The sequence below is a fragment of the Ursus arctos genome, unplaced genomic scaffold (assembly GCF_023065955.2).
Source record: "Ursus arctos isolate Adak ecotype North America unplaced genomic scaffold, UrsArc2.0 scaffold_9, whole genome shotgun sequence".
Classification (NCBI taxonomy): domain Eukaryota; kingdom Metazoa; phylum Chordata; class Mammalia; order Carnivora; family Ursidae; genus Ursus; species Ursus arctos.
The window spans coordinates 32,630,865-32,645,758 of NW_026623111.1; the positions used below are offsets into that span (position 1 = coordinate 32,630,865).

The window sequence follows — 14,894 nt, forward strand, 5'->3', positions numbered from 1 at the left end:
GCTGAAGTCTCCCTGTCACTGCGGGCAGGCACAGGGCTTGCTGACGATTAGCGTGTGGCCCCTGTAACAGGGGTGACAGAAGCACAGGTCACTGCAAGTCTAGCCGTGGGGGCTGGCCCACTTCAGAAGACCAGGCAATCCCACCCACATCTTGTTGGTGCTCATCTCACTCCTCCCTAAAGTCAAGGAACAGCTCCAGCCTGCTTCTTTGCTGTGACGTCCGAACAAATATCCTGTAAAAACTCTAAGAGCTTGAAAGAAAAAAGAAAATTTCTGTACTGGGTAGATAAGACATCAGACTGATTTAAAACAAAACAAAACAAAACAACTTACCATTGAAGCGTAACATAAATATAGAAAGTACACATACTGTACATGAACAGCTCAATGAATTTTCCCAAACTGAACACAGATCAAAACCTAGAACATTCTCAGTGCCCCAGAAGCCCCGTTCATGCCCCCTCCTAGAGGCAACGATTATGCATAATTACTTCTGCTCATTTTTGTAGACATCACATTGATTTGCTGTCGTTATTAATTTCTCATTTGAAAAACATACACTGAACACCCCCTAGATGCCAAGCCCTGGGCCAGGCACTGGACCTACAAACAGAAATGAGACGCTGTCTCCGTCGTGAAGGAAAGTGAAATCCAGTGGGGCCAAGAGATACACATAACCCACCCCAAAAGACAGTGGGATGGGTGCGATGACAGACTCACGTCAAGTGGGGCACTGAGCCCAGAAATGGAGAAGGTAGGGAAGGCTTCCAAGTAAATCGATTGCCTAACTGTCCTCAGGCTGGGTGGGGCTTAGCCAGGCTGGGAACAGGAGACAATAGAATGGAAAAGGCGGAGGTAAGAAACTGCATGGTGAAATTTAGTGCTGCTAGACTCTCTAGGATAAGGCCAGGGAAGATTCTTGCCTGGAGCGTCATCCTAACCTGTCCACACGCTCCAGACTCTGACTTTATTCTGGTCGCAGACAGCCACTGATGGGCCAGATCTAGGTTTCAGATGCATTACTCTCTCTGGATGGATTCAAAGACGCAGAGTGGAGACACAGAGGCCAGCTAAGCCAGTCTGCCTGCTTGGTATGAGAGGAGGGGTGGGCATTAGGAAAGTGGGGAGGAGGGGGAGGAGAGAAGAATTAGTACTTGGGAAACATCCAGACACTAAACAGCAGAATAAGTTGGTGATTAGCTACATGTAGGCGGTGGGAGTGACGACTGAGTAGAAAATACAGAAGGATGAACAAGTTTAATAAGGAAGACAAGGGGGTTTGTTTGGGGCATTAGAAATTGAGGTGCAGAATATTCGGGTGGGGCCCCCCACATATTCTTGAGCCTGAAGCTTGGGGAAGAAAGCTGAGCAAAATGTAAAGGCATCTACGTGATCATTACACAGAGAGAGCAGAAATTAGGTTAGTGGGTGACGACCCTGAAGGAATGTGGGTAGAGCGAGGAGAAAGGACGAGGGCTGAAAAGCAGACCCCTTGAGAACGGAATAAGGATAGAACGGGCAAAGGAAGAAGACCGAAGAAGAAAGGCAGAGAGGTACAACAGGATACAAAAAGATGAATAAAGATAAGAAATGAAAAACATACCTTTGGATTTGCCACGTAAGTAGTCACTGGCCACTGTGGTTGAGTGTAGTTTCAGTGACATGGTGGCAGCCAAGAAAAGAGAGCGAGCAGAAGAGAAGAGGAGGGAGAATGGACAGTTGTTGGAAGGGGCAGGTGCTAACAGAAATCCATATTGATGAGCTGAAGGAATCAGTAGAGACAGGAAGGCTGAGAATACAAGAGGGAGAAGGGAAAGATGGAATAAGATCCCTATGGAGGTAGTGGAAAGGGTCAGGAGTACAGATGAAGGGGCTGACCTTGAGCAGGAAGGGAAACCCACAACCTCTGATATTAGAGAATACGAGAATTAGAGGAATAGAGACAAATCTAGTTAGAGCCAGTCTACAGGTAAGAGCATGGGGATTTTGGAGGCAACAGGGGAAATGATAACAATATTGTAGCTAAAATAGCCGGCAAGGCTCTTTACTGAGCATGGGCTGACGTGTACGCAGTTTGACAACTTAGATCTTGACAATCTTGGTTTCTTACACATGCTTCCCTCCAAAATTGAAATAGCCCAACCCTGTTTTAAGGTAAATAAACATACACGCCAGTGCCTGTCAAGGGGGTAAGGGGCATTGTGAGGTGAGCACACCCATAGTAGAACTTAATAGTATCAAAAAAAATCGTATAAGTAAAACATTCAGAAGAAGGCTCTCAAAATGATCTTTGGTTTGTGGTGCCAACCTTTCCAAACGTTTATATAAGTTATATTTCATTAAGTGAAGCCACGCCCCACCATCTCACAATGCTTTTGAAGATGCTTCAATACAAAGACCCCTCCCAGCACGACTAACCTAATGCAAATGAAGTCAAGGAGAGGGGAGCGGAACTGGCAGCAGCACCGCCCCCCGGGAGGGCCCAGATGCCTTGCCTCTTCAGACAGCTGCACTGTCAGCCCCCTTGGGTTCCTGTCCCCTCTTCCATCTTGGGTTCTGGAAAACCCAGAAGTCGGTAAAGTGACTTAGTTCTTGGAAAGCGTTCCAATAACGACAAAACAGCAAGGTTCATTAGAAAGTCTAATGCAACAGAAAACACCTTGGAAAGTAGATTCTATGTTCTCCAGGCAGACTCTGCGATCTCAAAAGCTGTGCGGCCACTCCACAGTTTGTCTATTCCGTTACCACGAACATCTCCAGGCCATTTTTGGGAGATGGCAGAATTTCAGAATTCTAGATAAACATGTCACCGACATTGAAGTCAGCCAGGATGGAGATGGTTCCAAAGCCACTGGAGACCTACTACCAACTGGGCCATCCTTCTTTGCATTCCCAGCTCATAGGAGACCTAGTAAGCAGTCAATCAATATGGAATCAGTCAATAAACCGATACATAAGTGAAGAGTTCTCACAACTAGGAGGTAAGAGGCCAATTAAACGATGAGAATAGAAATAGTCTATTCCTTCCCTTCCCAACCTAATCGACTCAAAGCCAAGCTGCAAATCACACTCAACTGCTTCTCCTTTCCTCCTCACGGAAGAAACTCTTCATGAACTCATAAATGCATATTGTGTGCTAAGTAAGAGGATTCAGAAATAATGAAATTATGAAAACCAGAATGCCTCGTAAATGGGAAAATTGGTAGGTACGCACATTCTGAGCATACAAAGGAATAGAAATTGCCCACTTTACATCTGTCTGCCTTCTTTGTTCTCCTCCTGTGTGAAGGACAGGACGCCATTACTCTCACAGCAGGGCGCCTCTCCTCCCAGATGCTCATGCAACAGCAACCTGCTTAAGCTCAACCCACCCGGGCAACAGATAGTAATGAGATAAGCAAGTCTCGCTTCCTTGAAAATTCAGAAAATTCACTCAGTACGGGTCTCTGTTCTCGTCCTAATATATACTTATATTATTCATCATTACACTTCTTTCACAGCACGTAAGAGGTATCACCGATCCTACGGAACACATCTGACACCTTACCCAGCAGCACACTGTGGTACTGTCTGGAAATAACTTTAATGATAAAATTTCCCGAAGTGAGGAAGAGTGGGTTGTTGCTGTGTTTTGTTTTGGTTTGGTTTTTTTAGTATGTATCAGGTGACATTTTTCTGTACTGTAAAAAAATAACTCAGTCCTGAAAACATCAAATCTGTTTCTGCCCACCTGCTCAGCAATACCCCAAGAAGGAAATAAATCTTCGAGACCACCATACTTCCTCCTATGCTTGATTCAGAATGCTAAGAAACCAAGATGAACAAAGCACTATTCACTTGAAGGCAGGCCATCAAAGGGGAGGAGAGGGATATTTATGCCAGTCCACAAAATGTTTAGTGTGCAACTTTTAATTACTATATTTATGGTACTATCCATAACATATTCACAAACACAAATGCTCTACAAGGACATTAATCCTAAACAATTACATTAATGCTTCCCACCTCTCCTACAAATTCTTATTATGCAAAAACGCCAAGCATTCTCTCCAAAATAAACATTTCATGTCAACAACCACTTGTGCGACTAGCTCCCTTTTTAACTATTTTATAATATCGTAATATCTGTACTCAGGTATTTGCTGCTATTGACCTAAAAGAGAAGTTTGTAAACAAAGTGTTAAAAAAAAGAAAGACTTTGTTTAATGAACCATTTTTTGATACGAAAGCTGGTACAAGCTACTAAAAAAATCGGTTATGTTCTTCAAAAATGATATATTCTGTAACTCATTAAATTATAATTCTCTGCCTCACTATGCCATTGTAATATAATACTATGTAATTTCTGCTTTTTAGAAACCTCAAGGAATAAGAAGATATTGAGAATGATCAAGATTTTCATAATAGTTGAAGGACTACCCATCTAAGTAATAAAATGGGTTTAATTTCAACCATACTGGATTAATTTTTTTTTTCTAAAATGTCATGCTTTCTTGCAGCATTCAGAATATAATTAATCTTGGGTGACATGGGATCATCAGTATGACTACCAATTATCTTCCTGTGTTGGAAGAGAGAAGAACACTGAGGTAAGGGAGCTGGTCCAGCGGAAAGTAGGCAGAAGTTGAGTTTCTACCACCATGACCAGAGCTGGCAGGGGCAGAGTTCCTACCAAAGCAACAGAACACTCAGAATCAAAAGTAAGATACTGTTGACGTTCAAACAGCAAGGAAAGCACAGGTATAAAACCACTCTGGAGAGCTAAAGGTGAACTCCAAGTTACAGATCAGGTCTAGAGCCAAGCCGAGCCCAGATCCTAGTGGAAGATAAATCGATGGTGCAGACGGACAGGAGTAAGACTGGCTTCAAGTGTGCACAGCTGGGGGGTGCCTGGGTGGATCAGTTGGTTAAACGTCTGCCTTCAGCTCAGGTCACAATCCCAAGCTCCTCAGATTGAGTCCCGCATCGGGCTCCCTGCTCAGCACAGAGTCTGCTTCTCCTCCTCCCTCTCCCCTCCCCCATCCCCTCCCCGCTGCTCATGCTCTCTCTGTATCGGTTTCTCTCTCTCAAATAAATGAAATCTTTTTAAAAAATTTTAAAAAAGAAACTAATAAAAGAAAGTGTGCACTGCTGGTAACTAGACTAGACCTGCCTATAAAGAAAGGCCAGTGGCGAGACAAGCCTCCGACGCCCAGAGGGCTGTTCGCTCTTCCGCTCAAAGGTCGCTGACCACTCTGCTTGAGGAGATGCTTTCCCTCCCTGCCCTTGTCCTCGAGAGTCAAGTCTCACTGTGGTCAGAGTAGGAACCTTTCCCTTTCTCAAGTCCGCTACAATTTTGGAAACCAAATAAAATGTAAAAGTATAAAAGAACTAAACTTAAAAATACCAAACTCCAGATAAGGTCTGAAGGGCACAGTGCACAGACTCTGAACCCATACCTGGGTAGCTGAGATGTCTTCTTTGGCTAAAACATGCCCTGGGGGTGATATTTATAAGTTGACTACTATTATTTAACAAGGATTTTCTTCAGAGAAATCCAATAGGCTGAATATCCAGAAACACAATGGAATCAATTGCTCTGATGGGAAGTATCTGGAGATGTGGGAATAAACTCAAAACTTGGGTGAATGAGGGCTTTGCCATTGGAGAAGTAAGTGGTTGGAGGAGAGTTCATTAGACTTCTATGTCTCATCTGTAAAATGGGTTAATGATACCTACCTTGCAAAGGCGTGAAGAGAACAAATGCATGGCTCAGACAATATCAACAAATAGCAATTAAACCTCAATTAAGTGAAAGTACTACACAAAAGCCCCTATGACACACGGATCTTTATTTAGAGCTGAGAAAGTCATCTGTCTCGTGCTTTCCGCCCAAATCTCGCCAACTCATATGATAAGATTTCTTCCCCAAATTATTTTCCATAGAACTTTCCTTCTGGTTTATAAAACATTTTTAACTTAACTGCTTAAATAAAAAGTACAAGTACTACTACATTTTCAGATTTAAAAAAAAAAACCACTAGAATGTAAAACTCTCCTATTACAAACTTTCTTCCTTAACTTTTTCTTATCCAAGTTAGTTCTTCTCTCTCTTTCCCATGTTTCTTTTTCTAAATCTTTGTGGATCTTTATTCTCACTTGAAGTTGAGGCTTGCAATTATCCAAATTAGTTCTTCTCTCTCTTTCCCATGTTTCTTTTTCTAAATCTTTGCGGATCTTTTTTCTCACTTTAAGTTGAGGCTTGCAACAATAGTAACTAACGTCTTCATGGTATTTAGAAGTTTATAAAGCACTTTCGCATACATTACCTTATTTCCCTTAAATTACTTCAAGTAGTTTCTCTTTAGTTTCCCTTGCCCCACTTTCCAAATCACAGGCAGAACTTTCTAAAATCAGCAAAGAAGAAATTTTTATCCTCCCAACTGCCAACACATTAATACACAATACTTTGCAGAGTTGTCTAACGCAACTTAGACACTATATAGTATACCTAAATCCTAACACATCCAATTCTTGCAAAATTTTTTTTTCCTCACCTGGTGATGATCTTTTGAAGTTAAAATACAGAGAGAAATATATAAACGTACCAACATCTTAAAATAAGACAGGTGAATCCCTTTAGGTGTCATCAAAAATAATAAATGAAAAATAAAAGGAAGAGGTGAAAAAAATTACAGAAAGAGAAAGAACAAAGTTCTTGTTTCAGCTTTCAGTAAAATTTCCATTACCTAGCTTATCAGAGCTATTTATTCTCCTGCTCTGCATTAAGTAATCTGATCCTTAAATCTGTGAAAACCACAAGGGATGCGCCCATCTCATTAAAAAAGATGATCTTTTGAGTTATGATAATGAGAAAGAGCAACTATTTTTGGTTTTAAGGACAGAAGCATTTCCTGCTTGTTGCTCAGAGGCAGCGACACTTCTAGTAACCTTTAGCACAAAACAGCTGCCTGGCACTCTTTACCTATCATGATGAAAACAGGAACCTTCAAATAGAAATGTTTCCTCTCTGAACCTCTCCATACTCTCAATCTTGATTTATCAACAAAGAACATGAGGTGTCTCGAACAGAAAAATATTAATTCTACCATGTGAAGGTAAACAGTATTTTTTTTTTTTAAAGATTCTATAAACTCTAGATTAGGCATCAGATCAGATTCCTCTATAGTCATTCAAATCCTGCAAGACACAAAACCTTTAAAATCTGAATTGGCTTCCTCTCTGCTTTACAATAGTTGACTAAGTAAGGCCCATGATAATTTTACAGTAATCCATGCTATACCTTAATAACATGTTACACACTGTAAAAAAGAAAGAAAGAAAGAAAGAAAGAAAGAAAGAAAGAAAGAAAGAAAGAAAGAAAGAAAGAAAGAAATCAGCTGTTACTGTTAAAATGGGAGTACTAAAAAAAATTTAAGGAAAAAGTTGAAAGAGAGATCGTATGTGGTCCTGACTCTGCTGTGGTGTTTACATGCTCAATAACATAAGCTTTGGCACATTATAGACCATTGCACATTTTACAAGAGATACTCTGAGTAATTTTATCCTAGAAATGGAGATGTCATGGTCTAATGTTCTACAGAATCTATAGCGATAACTCATGGAAACTCAGTATCCCCATACAATACAACTGGGACCCCATAGAAAGGTATGTTTTTCAACCTTGGACACAACTCAAGTCAACCTAGCAGGAAATCTAAGAAAGATTGACCCAAGTGGGATTAAGGCCATGAAAAACCCTAAGGAATGGAAGTCATTTCTTTGTAATGTTGGAAATTATATGTTATTCCTGTGGCTGGGTTTAAGGTCACACTTCAAATTTATACCTTCGAGATAACTAACCCTTTTTCCTATTAGGTACTCAAATCAAGAAAGGGTGACACCCAGCTCATTTTGACAATGACAGTAACAATTTTTTAATGAAACTGAAAAGTATAGTAAATGGAATTCATCCTGAAATAACTAAATAAACTTTTCTTTAATGGACCAGACAACCATGAATCCGAATTGAAAGGCCAAATCTCAAAAGTCCATTAATAAGGATTTTCAGTTTTACGTGGTCAATTATGATCACATACTTAACTCCATTCCCTCCAAAACCCCACTAAATGACACTAAGCAAGAGGCAGAAATAAATTCACAAAGAGAAAAGAGAATGGAAGAGGAGAAAATTAATGGAAAAAATTTGGGAAAATAGAAATCAGATAGGCCAATGACGAGTAAATTTTCAGTGCAGGGACAGACAAAACTTAAATGCCTACAGACAGAACTGTCAGGAGGAAGCAAGCCAATATAGGGCATGGAACATTAGGAAAGTATAAATTCAAGCACAATTACATCAAAAGTCCAGGCTGGAAGGAGAGGGCAGCGTGGGGGTGCCACTGAAAATTGGAGGATTGCTTGCAAGATGTTTTAGGGAGTAAACTTGCAGACCCTTCCTCAGCCATGAAGCTTGTCAACTGTCTCTCCTTCCACCTCAGGTTTACTCCCTGCAAAGCTTAAACCTGAGAAGGTCTGGACTCAGGAACACAAGGAACAGTGACACAGGTGGAGGCATCACACAGAAAGAGAGGACTGAGTGAAAATTGTACACTCTGAATGGAGAGACCCAAAGCCCCTTCCCTTGCTGGGCTCCTAGAGCAGCGGTCATGTAGGAGATTGGAACACTTTTCAGGAGCAACTAACCAGCCCAAGAAAAGAGATCTACAGTTACTAAAACTACGGAGAAAGGCGGCTTCTGAAAAGAAAAAATCATCCAGTCATAAGGTCACCAGTTGACGAGACAGAGAGCTTGTCAACCCGCTCACGCAGAGGGTTTCCAGTTTTCAGTGTCTCCACATACATCACATGGACAGCAAACAATCACCAGCCATGTGATAAAGAGTCTAATGTGACAAATAAAAACTTTAAGATAGAGTCAACGTTGGACGCAGGATAAAAACTTCATATATACATTATTAACGGCAAGGGGTAAAAGATATTGCATCCATAAAGCAAAGAAGGAATAGGATGCCATAAAAATAGAAATATAGCTAGAGCAAGAAAGAATTCTTAAAAATTAATATTATGATCACAGACATAAAAAATCCACAGAACAGTTAAAAGATAATAAAAGTAAATGTTCCCCAAGAGTAGAAAAAAAGATGTATGAATAGAGGTCAGAAATTTTTTTAAACAATAAACTGAAAGAAAAATACAAAAGTTCCAGCATTTGACAAATAAGAGTTCCAGAAAAGAAAAGAATACAAAAAAACAGTGGGAAGAAAATTATCCTCCACCCCCCCACACACACAAAAATCTTCACAATGAATGAAAGAAGTTATAGAGCAAGGCACATTATCATGGAATCCCAGAACATTAGGGGATTAAAAAAAAAAAAGACTCTAGATGCTCCCCCCCATCCCCTCAAAAAAGTTACATATAAAGTAACCAGATCAAAAAAGCATCCAACAATTCAATAATAAAATTGGAAGCAGGAGAATATGGAACGAGGCCTCCAAAACTCTCAGGGAAAATAATTTCCAACTTTAAGTTCTATATCAATCGTATGTGAGGAGAGACTAAATGATATTTTCACACACGCCAGATCTCAAAAAAAAAAAAAAATACATTATATACACTCTTTCTCAAGAAGCAACTGGGCAATGTGCCTCCCCAAAAGAGAGACAAAACCAAGAGAGATAGATGCCACCCATCTGGGTCAATCAAGAATTCCCAACAAGATAGTGAAGGAAAATTCCAGGTCAACAGCTATGCATAAGGCCTCGAGAGTAAATGGTTCAGAATGGAGCAGGCAAGCAGGAGGCTCTGGAAAAAATGTCACACACACATACGCACACATTTAAGAACCAAGAGACGAACCTGTTGTGTTTGACCTTATTTGAGAATTTGGGGATGGGGCACCTGGGTGGCTCAGTCAGCTAAGTATCTGACTTCGGCTCAGATCATGATCTCAGGGTCCTGGGATCGAGTCCCACATTGGGCTCCTTGCTCGGTGGGGAGCCTGCTTCTCCCTTTGCCTGCCCCTCGCCCCCCCAAGCTCTCTCTCTTTCTCTCAAATGAATTGAGTAAAATCCTCAAAAAAAAAAAAAAAAAAGAATTTGGGGATGAATAAATGAATCAAAAAAAGAGAGAAACTTTAATATGCTGCACAAGGAAGAACATAAAATCATAGTGCACTGCATAACTTAGCTGTGAAAAATATTTACAGTGAAAACAAATTGAGATATAACTGTCTTGGAGAGTGAAGGGCAGGTATTTCAGGGAGGGAGAATAAAACAGAGCTAACCCCTTAACTCCCTTCATAGGAATTCAATGTTTAATGGGTAAAATAGGACAAAAAATTTAAGAAATACTAACACAAACATTTTAATTAGCTATATGGAAGTAAATAATATAAGAAAAAGAGCTAGCTGAATGTAAAGTAATTGCCTCTCAGAGGTGGAAAATGACAATGCAAATAAGTAGGCAGGAATTTATAAGCTATATATGTATTATTGCAAATAAAAAATAAATTTTAAAAATGGTAGAAATGAATCAATAAATATGTAAACCACCCAAACACATAAGACAAATTAACAATGTGAAATTTCATTCTAAATATAAGTTAACAGATAAATCTAAATCTGTTTCTCCTAATTAATCAAATTACTAAAATTCAATTTAATGCATTTTATCTTTAAGTGGCAAGAAATGCACTTACAGGGGCGCCTGGGTGGCACAGCGGTTAAGCGCCTGCCTTCGGCTCAGGGCGTGATCCCGGCGTTCTGGGATCGAGTCCCACATCAGGCTCCTCCGCTATGAGCCTGCTTCTTCCTCTCCCACTCCCCCTGCTTGTGTTCCCTCTCTTGCTGGCTGTCTCTATCTCTGTCAAATAAATAAATAAAAAATCTTTAAAAAAAAAATGCACTTACAAAGGTCAAATATGCCTAAATCATTAAGTCATACCTCTAGCTTTAATTAGCACATAATGAAAGGGTCCCTGGACACCAGTCACAAGGAAGAATCAGCCATCTTTGTTATTACCAAGTTCATTAACTACAGCTACAGATGTGTTGGCCACTCCCATTCTACCAGAGCCCTGACTGTGGCTTCTTACAGTGAAGATTTGTCCTTATTGAGGGGCTCAGGATGGAGAATATCCAGCATCTGCACCCTCTTCCTATATTTGGACAATTCCTCATCATGTGAGTATTGAGGAGAGCCACACCTTTCACCATAAAGGTAAAAATGGCTGGACACTCACCTTCCCAGACTCCCTTGCAGCTAAGGCATGGGTATACAACTTAGCCTTGGCCAACCCTGGATCTAGAGCTTGAAACCCAAAGAGGCAGGAGCAAAAGGAAATCACCGTGGGTAAGGGCAATGGCGACAACATCCAGTGCCAGAGATAGCAAAGGCTGAGGTAACAGAGTCGGTAGCCAAGTGTCTTGTCCCATTGTTGTGGTCAACGTGAACCAGCATGGTCTCCTATCCAGTGATAGGGTCCATCCAACCCTGCATAGAACTAATCATATCAATGACCTTGGCTGTGAATCTGGCTGTGTAGTCTTTATTTGGTCCTGTCTTTTTTCCAACTTCCAGCAGTTCCAGAAACTACCCAATAACTGCTCAATAAATTCCTTCTCTGCTGAAATCATTCAGCCAGTCTCCATTGCTTCTAAGAAACTCTGCCTGATATCTTGTCCCAGGAGAGCCAGGAAGAGATATAGTTAGTTGTCTACTGAAGTTAAGAATGAAATGTTTATGCTCCATAAGATACCAAAGCAGAACCAAGGACATTTTTCCTCGGGGAAACATGAGGGAAGGTCAGGTTTTACGGTATAAAAAGAACTATGCTGCTGGGATGTTGTGGGTTAAAGAAGTTTCAACAGACTCATCAATTCTTTGAATTGTTTTCTCTCATTAGAAAACACATTCCCGGGGCACCTGGGTGGCACAGCGGTTGAGCATCTGCCTTCGGCTCAGGGCGTGATCCCGGCGTTATGGGATCGAGCCCCACATCAGGCTCTTCCGCTATGAGCCTGCTTCTTCCTCTCCCACTCCCCCTGCTTGTGTTCCCTCTCTCGCTGGCTGTCTCTCTCTCTGTCAAATAAATAAATAAAATCTTTTAAAAAAAAAAAAACAAAGAAAACACATTCCCAGTTCAAATTCACTAACTGACTTTACGACCAGCCATGAGAATGTAATCAGTTTGTGAATTGGGAGTTGCCACTATTTACATCTGGCAAAAGACTCACACTCACGATTCTTATTGTTGTGAGTGGGCAGAAGAGCAGTGGGCGAGGAAGAACAATTTTCTTTGTCTTTCTGCTTAAAACAGAGTTTTCTGAGAGATGAGGCTGTTTGAAAAGCAGTGGTCAAGAACTGCGTGTGAGTATGGAAATGCAAACCGAGGCACCCGAAGGTTTATTTTCAACCGTAGAAACATCAATACTGCGGAAAAGCTGCACCCCTCAGCTGGGCGTACTGCAGCATATTTAGCTCCAAGTCGGAGAGAGCTGAAAACCCTGGGCAATTTATCTACATGTGTCTCAGGCTAACCACACAAATTTTGCAGACGAAGCTAGAAGTGAAGATAGATTGCTTAGAACAAACTGTTGATGGGACCAAAAGGGCCTCATAAAAGAGTCAAATGCAGTCGTGACGTTAACAGAAACGGGGATGCAAAGAAAGCAAGCTTCACTCTGTGGTAGCTATTGTTTCTGGAAACTGAGGAGGTCTTTCACGACAAAGTTGAGCTACAGTTAAAGTCATGATACAGGACAACTACAGTTTCTGTTAGTTGTACAGAACAGGATTATACACACCCTGTAAAGAAGGCTTACGAAAGAAATGCAAAGCCTGATGTGTGCATGTAATTTCCCTGCCTGTGGTCTTATTTCATAAAGACTTGCCAAGGGATCCATCCCTCAGTCACAGAAGTCGGGCTGTAAATCACCTTGGAAGAAATTAATTGTATTTCAGGGGTGATGTAAACACTACCTCAAATTCTATCATCTGCCAAACAATCGTTACCATCTAGTCCTCTGTGCAGTCAGTTTCCATGAAATATCTAACAGCCCCTGAAACAAGAGTTTCATTCTACAGTTGTCCAAGTGAATTATACTGTGCTCTCATAGTGTTTTGAAAAGCTGAGATAAATTTATCTCAGTCAATCCCAGATCCACAGCCGCCACCCCCCGCCTTGTTTCATCTGGGGATGACAATGGACAGTGATTCCACACAGCGATATGTGTATCAAAGTAAATACGCCATCTAATCACCACAGCTCCGCAAAGAACGAGGCACAATTCTGCTATTTAGGTTTCAGAAATGAAAAGAGAAAAGGGGAGAAAAAAAATCCCAAGAAATCCGTCTCAAAAGCTGTTTCCAAGACTACCTTTTTAAGAAATTTAAAAATAAGGGCCAGTTTTTTTATGCACAAGTGTGAAGGAGGCAAATTCATAGCTAGCTAATGAACCTCAAAATGGTGGAACCCTAAACGGCTATTTCCGAAACAGATTCATTGTATCCAAAGCCTGACCTAATGTTCAGGTATACAGAAAGATCTCTTTGTTTTTCCTCCCTCTACAGTGGCTTAAGAGATCACCCAGAAATTCACACAGAGGGGTTTTGTTTTGTTTTGTGTAGGTTCCAGTTCCAACCATTATAACTAGCAGAGTTTTATACGTTTACTGTAAGAATCTCTATTGGATTATATAATCTCACAAATATTTTCTTACTCTGAATTTTTTTTACTAAACAAATACGACAAGATGTAATTAAAATAGCACTGATTTCACCAATATCACAGAATACACACTGATAACTAATGAAGTTCTAAGGCAAGAATAAAATGATGGAAAAAAAGTAACTGAAAGCATGTCAAATGAAGAACCACCGACCCTTCGACACTTACCACAAACACAGCAGTTTGTAGCAGGTGTGGAAACGAGTGAGCCATGTGACACACTCACTGGCCAATGGAGCTTAGCATATTCGAGCAACACGACACGTGCAGCTGAATCAGAGACCTCCTGGAAAGATTTAGACTTCAAGGAAAAGAGGTTGGGTCAGTCAGATGTGGCCATATTCTGCCAGATTATTAAACCTATTATACCCATTTTTTTTAAATTTTATGTGACATGGATATGTCCACACCTCTCCTATCTTTATAAAGGATACCAATCAACAACGCTGTCAAAATCAATTTCATGCAATTAAGGAACTTTACTGTATCCTGCCAATATCACTCATCATACTGCAGTATTTACTTTTGACTAGTCTGACTCTCCTACTAGACTATGAGATATTAGAGGTCAGAGGGGTATCCTATTGAACTTTTCATGCTTAGCTCTTGGCACACATAACAATCCATTATATTGCTGATGATGAATGAATGATGAATGAACGGTGTTACAGGAATGAACAATGCTAACTGTTTATTTGGTGATTTATCTGAATACAAAGATTGATTCTTGATAACGAAGTAGTTCAGGAGCCTTCCACAAAGTTACATGTCATTAAGAAAAGGATAGAAATGAATATTTTAAAATATTCAAAAGAGGTATTCATTGAAACATTATTCATAATAGGAAAAATGACATTTTGAATTTTCAAAAATTGGGTAATGTGCTATTCTATTAGGGTCAGCCACTTCATAGATTATGGAACTATTAAAAATGACAAATATGAAGGCCTACAACAGAGGAAAGTTAAAATCCCATGCTAATAAAACAAATTATTTTAATCGTGAAAGGCTGGAAGATTTTCCCTTAAGATCACAAGGATGCCTGCTCTTGCCACTTCTGTTCAACACAGTACTGGCAGTCCTAACCAGAGCAATTGGGCAAGAAAAAGAAATAAAAAGCATCCAAATTGAAAAGGAATTAATAAAAATATCTCCATTTGCA

The 14,894-nt window shown here is 40.3% G+C and overlaps 1 protein-coding gene across 23 annotated transcripts in view; it reads right to left on the reverse strand.

The window, feature by feature from the left end:
* The window catches only part of APBB2 (amyloid beta precursor protein binding family B member 2), a 357,775-nt gene that overhangs the window by 224,889 nt on the left and 117,992 nt on the right, over positions 1–14,894 (reverse strand). For 9 of the 23 annotated variants that reach the window (XM_048212063.2, XM_048212056.2, XM_048212060.2 and 6 more), the window contains one exon: positions 10,703–10,866. The exons of the other annotated variants lie outside the window; for them this stretch is intronic. The gene's annotated coding sequence lies outside the window, so the exon portion shown is untranslated. The remainder of the gene's footprint in view (positions 1–10,702; positions 10,867–14,894) is intronic. 23 annotated transcript variants of the gene reach the window in all.